Source organism: Lycium ferocissimum, chromosome 2 (assembly GCF_029784015.1).
Source record: "Lycium ferocissimum isolate CSIRO_LF1 chromosome 2, AGI_CSIRO_Lferr_CH_V1, whole genome shotgun sequence".
NCBI lineage: Eukaryota > Viridiplantae > Streptophyta > Magnoliopsida > Solanales > Solanaceae > Lycium > Lycium ferocissimum.
Genome location: NC_081343.1, coordinates 70,657,675 through 70,667,954, shown reverse-complemented (window position 1 = coordinate 70,667,954; position 10,280 = coordinate 70,657,675).

The window sequence follows — 10,280 nt, the reverse complement described above, 5'->3', positions numbered from 1 at the left end:
ATCCCGTATTTTGAACGTCGGGATAATCCGGGTTAACCACGATAAGTGGGAACAAGACTAGCGAGATATGAAGGGAGATTTTTTTTGTATATTGTGAAGGCTTAATGGTGTATGGTTTTATGGCATGAAATGTTAGGGAAACATTTGGGGTCAAATTTGTATTTTTGGAAAATTCTAATTTTGGAAAGGAAATTAGTTCTGAAAAATAAAAAAAAAAGAAGAAGAAACAGGATGTGGCGCACATTAAAATGGCAACCCACGTATTAATATTTGCATAAAAGATGACTTGGAGTCATTTTATCATCTTTTCACGGGAATTTTCAGAAACTTTGAGAGACAAAACAAAGGATATTCGGCAAGAGAGAAGAGAGAGCCCAAAGATGATCAATAAAAATAATTCTCAAAAAATACTAATTCAAGGGTGTTTAAGTAACGTGGAGTTGTTGTTCGGACGATAGTTCGCTCTTTTTCTCCATCACCAACTTTGGCTGTTAAGAAGTTGAAGAAGGAAGGTGAGTTCTAACCTTGTTTTATGTGTTATGATGGTTTATATGTGTTGTAGATTTTAAAGGAAGAAATTCATGATGGAAATCAATTTGGAGTTAAGTCGTGTAGGTGGGTTGTCGTGCACTCATGTTGTTTTGGAAGTAATGCTAATGTTAACTAGATGTTTTGAGGGTTTTAGGTGAAGAAAAGAATGAAAATCATTTTTGTGTGGGGAAAGGGGGTTTGGGCCCAATGGCCCTTTAGTGTGGTTGTGATTGAACAAATTGTGTTATGTTTTGTTGTCGTCTTATGGATTTTAGGGGAAAAAATGCAAGTATGATGACTCCAAATAATGTTAGGTTGGTTTGAGGTGATTTGGAAGCTTATGTGAATTTTATGTAATTTTTGTATTTATGAATATCGCCTTGTTAATGTGCGGATTAATGGGGTAAATCTGAATTTGGAAGATAAGAATGTGTTTGGGTGGTTCTTGGGTTTAGAGATGAATTCGGTGATTTGAGTATGGTTTGAGTCGTTGGAAAATTGTGTGAATTGTTTGAAATATTCGAATATTGTTTGAATGGTTTTGAATTAGCAATCAAATGATAAATGTCGATATCTGGTTTGAATGTAAGTAGTTGAGGTAAGATATTGGAATATTATGAATGTTGTTTAATTATGTAGAAAAAAAGTATTAATGTTAGAATGTATTTTGAGTTGATTGTTGATGTTGTAGCTTGGGTTTTGGGTTGGGTTTTTGTTGAAAACGGCGGTTGAATCTCGGGGATGTTATATGTATAGGAGATTGCTTTCAATTGTTAAAAACAATATTGGTTAAGCTTGAAAATGGTAAGTCTCTGAATAAGGCGAATCAAAGGACATTCGATTTTTGGGGAAACGGGAAATGAATTTGGGGAAAAGGCGTAAAAGCCCATAAGGTATGTAAACACTTCCTTTTCTTCCTTTGGCATGTCCAAGGTTTTTAGGCAAGATACGAGCTTAAGGGACGACTCGCCTTAGAAACCGAGTTTGAATTCGACCCCCTTTTTATTAAAAGAATTGAATTAAGAAATTCATATTTTGCTTAAATGATCGTTTAAACACTTAATGCTTGCCCAAATGGAACTAGATGGCCTTGACTCCCTTTGTACATGACCCCCATCGGCCTAATGATCATAATTGAGGTACCGCCTCAACTTGACCAGGTGGGCCCACGATCCGAGATTTCCTTGTGGGCCTCGTTTGACATACTCACGCAAAATTTAAAAAAAGCTTTTGGTTATTATCTTAATTACTAAAAGATAGTTGTTTCGACTATTCCATTACGATTAAGACATGTTTTGACCCCGTAAACCGCCGAAAGCTCATAACTTTCATTTTCCCCATCAATCGAAACTTGCTTATGCACTTTTGAATGTCGTAAACACATTTGGTCCTCGATCCCGGAAAGTATTCGTTAATTATTTGTTTTGTGTATATGATTACATGAATACTATACGTGATACTTATATGATTTTTTTCACCAGTCAAAGGGGGGTACGGCAAGTCCAAAGGGGGAAAGACGAGTCCCCCTAAAGGGCGGTACGGTACGATGCGACATTTCAGAGTCCTAAGAAGGCCGGGATATTATATATGATGATATTATGAAGACACATTATATAATACATTTAAGAGCAAGTCTTCCCATTCTGTCTTCGATTTGGTTAAACTTATTTGTTGTGAACCCTGTTATGATCCCCGTTCTTTATTCACTTTACATATTCGGACATTTTTTGAAACCCCTTTCTTCGGGTCCGTTCATGCCGGCAGTGTGAACACGTTTGAGCGAGCGCGCAGGTTCCTGTTCCGCTACCAAGAGCTCCCTTGCCGGAGCCCGATTTTGGTACAGCCTTTTGACTTTTGTATATTTGTTCGAGGGACGGCGGGGCCCGTCCGTCTATGACTTTGTTACTCGTGTGAGGTTTGTAACAGTTCGTGGGGATGGCGATAACTACTGCTATATGCACGTATTGTGTTTGGGCGGTTTATTCACGCGACTTGTCGGCTGCTATATATGTATATAGGAATGTTGGCCCTGTGGCCTTTGTTGGTATTTTTGCAGGGAAATTTTGGTTAGTAAGAAAAAAAGAGGTACTGCCAATTTTCTAAATGCCAGTTACTATCTTTGGCTTTGGACGTACGGGTGCCGTGGGCGCTAGTCACTAGGGTTGGGGCGTGACAACTATCATCCCGCATCGAAGATAGTACACAAATGATATGACATTTGAAGAATTACTAATCACTTCACTGTACAAAATCAAGAATCCTACATTTTATGACGAGATTATTATACGGTATCTCACATTTCAAACAATCTTAAAGAGTTGTTTGGTTCTGACTGCTAGTTAGGAAGAGAGTTGTTCATATACTAAAACTAGCATAATCAATATTCCTTCCATTTCAATTTGGTTGTATTAGTTATTATTTGAATAATCAAAGGTTATTTTATTTGATCATAATCTTTTTCAAATACTTTCTAAATTTTTGAACTGTTAAGTATTGTGACTTATAGTATTTTTTATTGAGTTTCTAAATATGCAAATTTTATCTCAAAATATTAAAAATTCATGTCGAATTTACATCGACATTAGTTAGTTTGACTCAAGTACTCTGATAAGACAAATTGAGAAAAGGAAGTATCATATTTGGCTTGTTAATTGCTTTATATAAAACTCGAGTGCACCAAATATATAGTAATGGAAATAAAACAACTAATACATGAATTAATAATACATAAATAACTTAAGTTTAGACAACTAATACCGGTATAATGCTAACTACAAACAAACGGACCTTGATCGTTTTATATCATTACTTATGAAATTTATTTTATGTTATTTTTATCCCTTATGCTCAAATTATTCCAGGGTTGTGAAAGTGGGAACACACCTGCTGCTTTTGTTTGCTTGCTTCTCCAAAGTTAGCTCGCTCTCAGCGAAGATGATGAAAGTTGCGAGCTATTACTATCGCAATGGCCATCTCTTCATTCCATTCATGGCTATTTCTCATTACGCTTGGAGATTACTCTTCTTCTTTTCTAATTACACTAAGAGATTATTCCTTAGTAAGGTACATTCATTTCGATAAATAGGAAACTTGAAATTCCTAATGGCTTTAATAACGTGAAGTGTTTAGATGAAGTTGTTAATATGTTCTATCAAATTACTAGAACGCATGCTCTTCCCTCTCCCGAGGTCGAAAAGTGGATTGGCAACAAGTCGGCACAAAGTAATTCATCATATTCAAACATGAACCGATCATTCTATTGGAGTCCGATATCGACCAAGAGATAGAAACATGGACTTCTTTATATGGATGCAATTCTTCTTCCTTTGAACTAAATTTTGGGGTTAAGTTAGGGCCAAGATTTTTTTTTTCAGGTATCAGAGCATCTCTAGATCCATATTATTTTTCTGCTTTCTATTTTTTTTTTTTTTATCTTTTGAACTAGAAGTTTTCTACTTCCTTCAATCTGATTAATAATGGTTGAAGTGACGGATTCATCTTATAAGAACATTGTTGAACAAATTGGTGGCTCGCATTCATTCTTTCCCTTACCATTAGGTTCTCTGGGAATGAATTTGATTAGCACTAGCTTTGATGGTACCAACTTTGGTAGTCGGAGACTACCAAAAATAAGCTTGGATTTATTAATGGTTTTAGAGTCGGACACATCCAGATTCATTGTTTCTAATGTCGCCCCCCCCCCCCCCACCGTCTTATCTGTCCATAGCTCGAATGTCAGGTTTGGACATGGTGTTGAAGTCACATCGACAAGGATGGGAACTTGAATTTCTTTATAGTCTTGGGCAATCCTCCACCGCTGAGTTAGTTATTGGGTTGAGTTGAGCCTAGTCTATTCTTTAACTTACACTTAGTGATTATTTATAAATCTATCAAATTCTCGAAATCGTTGAAAAGTATGGTAAATATGAAGTATTATTCTGCGGTTGTTTCCTTTCTTGGTGAAATGCAAAAATTAGGTATTCCGATTAATGAATTCATCTTGAGTATTATAGTTAACAATTGTTGCTTAATGCATTGTACTGGTCTTAGATTTTCTATATTTGCAATTCAGTTGAAAAATGACATTTTATTGACACTGTCTCTTTTAATTGAGTTTAATTTTAATATTTATAATACCTGTCAACATTTTCACACGTGTATCTCTTTGGTACTACTATAAGAATGATGGAGTTATTATTTTGTGAAATTAATGTCCCTACTGGTGCTGTAGGACCATGTTGTAAAATTCCTTTCCCTCGGTATATAATGAGCTTTTCCCTAGTGAATTTCGGGAATCGGGAGTAAATATCTTGAAAGGTCGCTCACTATGAAGATTATGTGGTAAAGTCATTTAACTTTGTTTTGTATCAATAAAGTCACTCAACTAAGGTTTTTTTGCTTATAAAATCACTCGATCAAATTTGTCATAAAAAAAAAAAAAAAAAAACCTCCTCTTGCCCCTTAATGAAGATTTTTGTCAAAAAAAATAATTAAAAATTGAAGATATCGATATACATGTGGAGAAATTTTCGATCATATTTTCAAAATCCTCGTTTGCATATTTTAAAACAAAAACAACTTTAACTTGCTTACTTTTAGCGTATGAACTCAAATTTTCAACCTCTTGTACTTTAAACGCCAGATTTTAATCCATGTTCACTTTTAATGCTAGGCTCCACTTTTAACACCAAGGCTAAATTTTTAACCCATGTACCTACCTATGTTAACAGCGAGTGATGAAGGTCTGAAGAAAATAGTCAACTTTATCCAAAGAAAATTCGGGCCAAAAGGAGGTTATTAGGGTTTTGTCTGATATTCTTATATTATTTGGATGCCCTTTTAATTAAGGAAAAATTTTACATAAGCTGGTTTTCCTTTTTAAAAAAAATATAAATGTATGTTTGAGTAACCCTTTCTTGAAGGAAAAGATTTGGACATCTATAAATTGAAGACTTCTTTTCCACAGCTAAAAAACACAATAGCATCCGTAATGTAGTCATTAAAGGGTCTTGTTTAGGGAGAAATTTTTCTCTCAGTAGATTTTATGCTTATTTATATTAGTTTTCAATATGGACGTCAATTGACCAAACTCATATTATATTGTTAAAGTCTTTTTTGATAATTTTTCTTTGTCATCTGATTTATCGTGTTTAAGGTTTTGCAATTATTAGCTTCCGCATGACGCCCTATTATTTCGATCCCAACATAATAAACTCCCTTGATCTTAAATCAATGGCTTAGGAAATAAGCTTGAATTATTTACTCGTCAGCCTAAAGAAACAAAATAATAATTTTAAACAAGGGAAAAGGTCAAATATACCCTCTACTAGTTTATTGGCTAATTCTCTGCCTCTAAATTCATAAAAGTAGTCAAATATACCCTCCGATACAAGTTCAAATACCTACCATTAGCAAAGCTTCAAAAATACCCCTCATTTCTACATATTTCCACATAAACAAAGTACCACCATTTAATTGGGTAGCATGGATTTCTACATGACATTTAACTTATTCTATGTAGTACTTACGTGGTAATTTTTTAAAAAAACAATCAAAAAATTGATTTTTCTAAAAACAAATATGTTAAAAATGGCTTTTATTAAAATTTAATTTTTTTATTTTATAAAACCTTATAAAACCCGCTTCTTAAAAAAAATATTCAAAAATTGGATTTTTATTAAAAAATGCAGCAAAACGATTTTTTTTAAATTAGTTTTTCGTATTTTTTAAAATTAATCTAGATTAAAAAAAAAAATAGGACACTTCTTTTAAAAAAATATATTTTATAGCTTTCCAGATTTAAAAAAAAAAATCATTTTTTCAGATTTTTAACTAAAATATCCAATTTTCGAGAATATATTTTTTTTTAAAAATGGTTTATTAAAACAAAAAAGTTTGATTTTTAATAAAATCCATTTTTTTCATTTACGCTTTAAAACAAATCAATTTTCTAGATTGTTTTTTAAAAAATTGCCAATGTAGGCACCACATAGAATAAGTTTAAATGCCACAAAGAGATTCATGTCACGCAATTTAACGACTGTATCTGCTTAATATATTAGAAATGAAGGGTATTTTGAAGCTTTGTACGATAGGAGTATATTTGGCCCCATATATCAGAATTTTATGATTTCGACTACTAACTAATAGAGAAATGAAAGTTAATTGATAAACTAAATTAGAGGGGTATATTTGTCCCTTTTCCCTTTTTAAACAAAGAGTAACAGAGTAGAGAGCATTTGATTTCTTGTCTATTTGATGGACATAAAAAGAAACTGCTGAAAATATATTGCTATATACAATAGCTACTTATTTTCAGTTAGTCCGTTATTCACCCTTGATACGGAACAATTTGCAAAAATATAAGTAAAGATGATTTCGCTTGCAAAGACTGTGTGTCTACACTTGAAGTAAAATATATGCAATAATTCAATTCATTTCTAGTCATTCATTCAAGTTTAAGGGAGTTTACTATCGCATTCAAACTATGAGGGGTATCAAATTCCAAACTCAAAATATTAATGGGGTAAAGTGGGGTTTTTTAAGATAAATTTGGTTGAGTGATTTTATAAGAAAAAAGCCAAGCTGAAATATTTTATCGATACAAACAAAATTAAACGATTTCGCTATATAATTCTCCATAATTGGTGGCGTTTCAAATATTTACCTTAATCTTGTACGACTAATCATATAATATCAAGATGATAGTAACATTTTTCATGGAGTTGACGGGTTGAAATCAGATGAGGCACCGCAACCAAATTGGATGAGTAAATTATAATTATTATTATATGCTATTAAGCTCAGGTGAGTGTGATGTCTCATGTCAATAGAACAGCATTATTATTTATTCTTGTGTAGAAAAATGATGCAACTGGTATACAATGTAAAAACATTTTGCACAGTTTCATGTTAGTAAGTTTGTGTTTGCTTTATTTTTTAGATTGCTAATCTCAATTTTTTTGACCTGAGTACTTAATATTATTTAGGTGAATTGTGATAGTGTCAAAAAAAAAAAAAATGAAGCAAATAGAAAAAAATGGTGGATCTACTTTTCCAGTACAATAACCATAGATTTCATACATTAGACAAATTGTTTGACTGGATCCTGCGAGAATCTGTGGTCCTGTATTTTCCAACTTTCGTCTACAAAGAAAAGCATAAATTAGAAAAGTATCGCTTTTAGGTCTTCTTTTTTTTTCTTTTTTTTTTTCCTTCTTTTGATTCAATTATTCTACATTTGAAATTTGGTGAACAGATTAATTCAAATTTGTATCAAATTTCTTTCCCCTACTTCTACCTTATCCCTCATCTCCAAGAAAATGTAATTTTTAGGAGCATAAGTTGGGTTTGGGACAAAAGGAGGTAATTTATGATGCAAAAGGAAAGAAAAAAACCAATAATCCATATTTCAGTTTATACAACACATTTTTTTTTTAAAACTGTTTTAAAAAAATTCTATATCAATCTATGATGCCATATAAATTGAATTGGAACGAACCAAAACAAATAAAATGAAGGGTCAAGAAACGTGCCAACATAGCAAACGTGAGGGGCGATATAGATGTAGACAAATTCGATACAAACAAATGAATAGTAGGTGTAGACTATGTGGCTCCCGTCGTCACTTAGCACATTAATACGCCGCTTTCTATTTTTGTTATGTTTTTATTTTTATTTTTTAAGCTATGCACAACCTAATTCGTGGACATTTTGTTTTCAATTTTCGCCAAATTCTTTCTAAAATAATCTTTTACATATTATTTAGACAATGTTTGATTACCATTCTTTTTTCTTCTTCCAAAATTGATTTTCAATGCCTTTATCCTGAGAAAATATCAGCGAACATATTCATCTCAATAACTTAGGCAAGTGCTTGAAGAAATTTAGTTGTTATGTGCTTGTTATTTTGCTGTTTATGACTGTACAAATATTAAGATGCTAAACTTCAGCTATAAGATGGAGTAGTAGTGCAGCTGAATTGAAGTAATTAGCAATCTACTTTGTTCTCACTTTTGTGTTCCATTAAGTATCAAGAGATGCATTAATTTATCACTTCAATTCGTTTCCTTTTTTCGCTATTGAAAATACTCACTTTGGTTCTAAGTTATAAAATGAGTAGGAATAGAGATTTACTTATTATTATTATTATATATATATACAACAAAATAAAAAAAAATATATATTATCAACTCTATCAAGTTATTTAAAAGAAAATTATAAGCAACAATTAGTGATAAATAGGCAAAAACACATTACAACTAGTGAAAACGATTTTGATAGAATATTTCGATTATGTTCTCCGTATATATTACTCCTTCTTTTTCGTCCCAATTTAGCGCGTGGTTTGGAACATAATTCTTTTTGGCAAAAATGCATTACAATAGTGAAAGCAGTCACGATAAGCGTCTGTTATGATTCTAAGTATATATTACTCCTTCTTTTGTCCCAATTTATGTGAAATGGTTTGGAACATAATGCATCGAAAATATTAATTAATTTTGACTAATTATTGGATACGAGATATTTTAACTTTACATATTAAAATACTAAAAATCCTACAAAACATAATTAATGATTCAATATATTTAAAAAATTTGAGAAAATTGTAATAGAAAACGTTTTGACTACCAAAACGCTAACATCTTCACGTGGAATGAGACGAAAAAGTACTTCCTCCGTCCCAAAAAAAGTGTCAGCTTTTAACTTATTTCCGTCCGTCACAAAAATTATAATGTATAGCTTTGAATTACCCCTTTTGACTATTAAATATTTCTTGAGAATTGAGCATTATTAAAGAAGTAGTTCTTCAATAATTAATATTAAAGAGTTGAAAAACTACTAATTTTGTCTTGAATTCTAAAAAAGCTAGCTATTATTTTGGAGACTGATAATTTTCTTGTTACATTTATTTTTGTGACAGAGAGAAAGAATACAATTAAACCGAAAAGTAAATTTTATTTCTATTATTGTTGTAAGAGATAAAAGAGAGTGACAGGCGGCTTAAGAAAATGAATATCGCCATTGCTTCACTGTATGTAATAACTTGCATTGTGCGTGTGTCCCACTTAAGCCGTCTACTCTCTTCTTAAGTCCTTAAAAGGGGAACAACAAAAACAAGTTTAGTAGATAGATGGAGAGAAAAAATAAGCACCAGATAAATACAGCCCAACCAAAAGCAAAATGAAAGCGAACCAAAAAACAAATCATACGAGTGGTTGGTAAATAAAGACACCTCAAAAAACGGGTCCTGAACCAAAATGCCCTAAAAAAAAATAGTTTCGACCAAAATACCCCAACAAAAAAAAATGTTACGAAGCTATTTTTTGGGCCATAGCATAAATTATAAAGGTTAACAGGAGGCGAACTGTTAACTCTATAAATAAGTAAAAGAATTTGCTGTTTACAGCGTTTTTTCTTTTTTTAATTTCCCGCTTTTTCGTTAACCTTCTTTCGTTACACTTTTTAACGTCTTTTATTATTACGCGCATTAATGCATGCCGACCCCGAAATTTCAATATTTTATATATAACCCTACTTATTTTTGTGCGTTTAATTGTGAGATCATGACATCGTGAGGATACACAAAAGTTCGGATGGCTCGTTTTAGAGGTTGAAAAGTCTTTCAGCCGAACGCCCATTTTAGATTCGAGGATCTGGTGATATTATTGAAGTTCTTTACGAATACTTAAATTTGTTCATTAATAATTAATCAAAAGTTAGTCAAAATGGCGCATTATCAAAAAAAA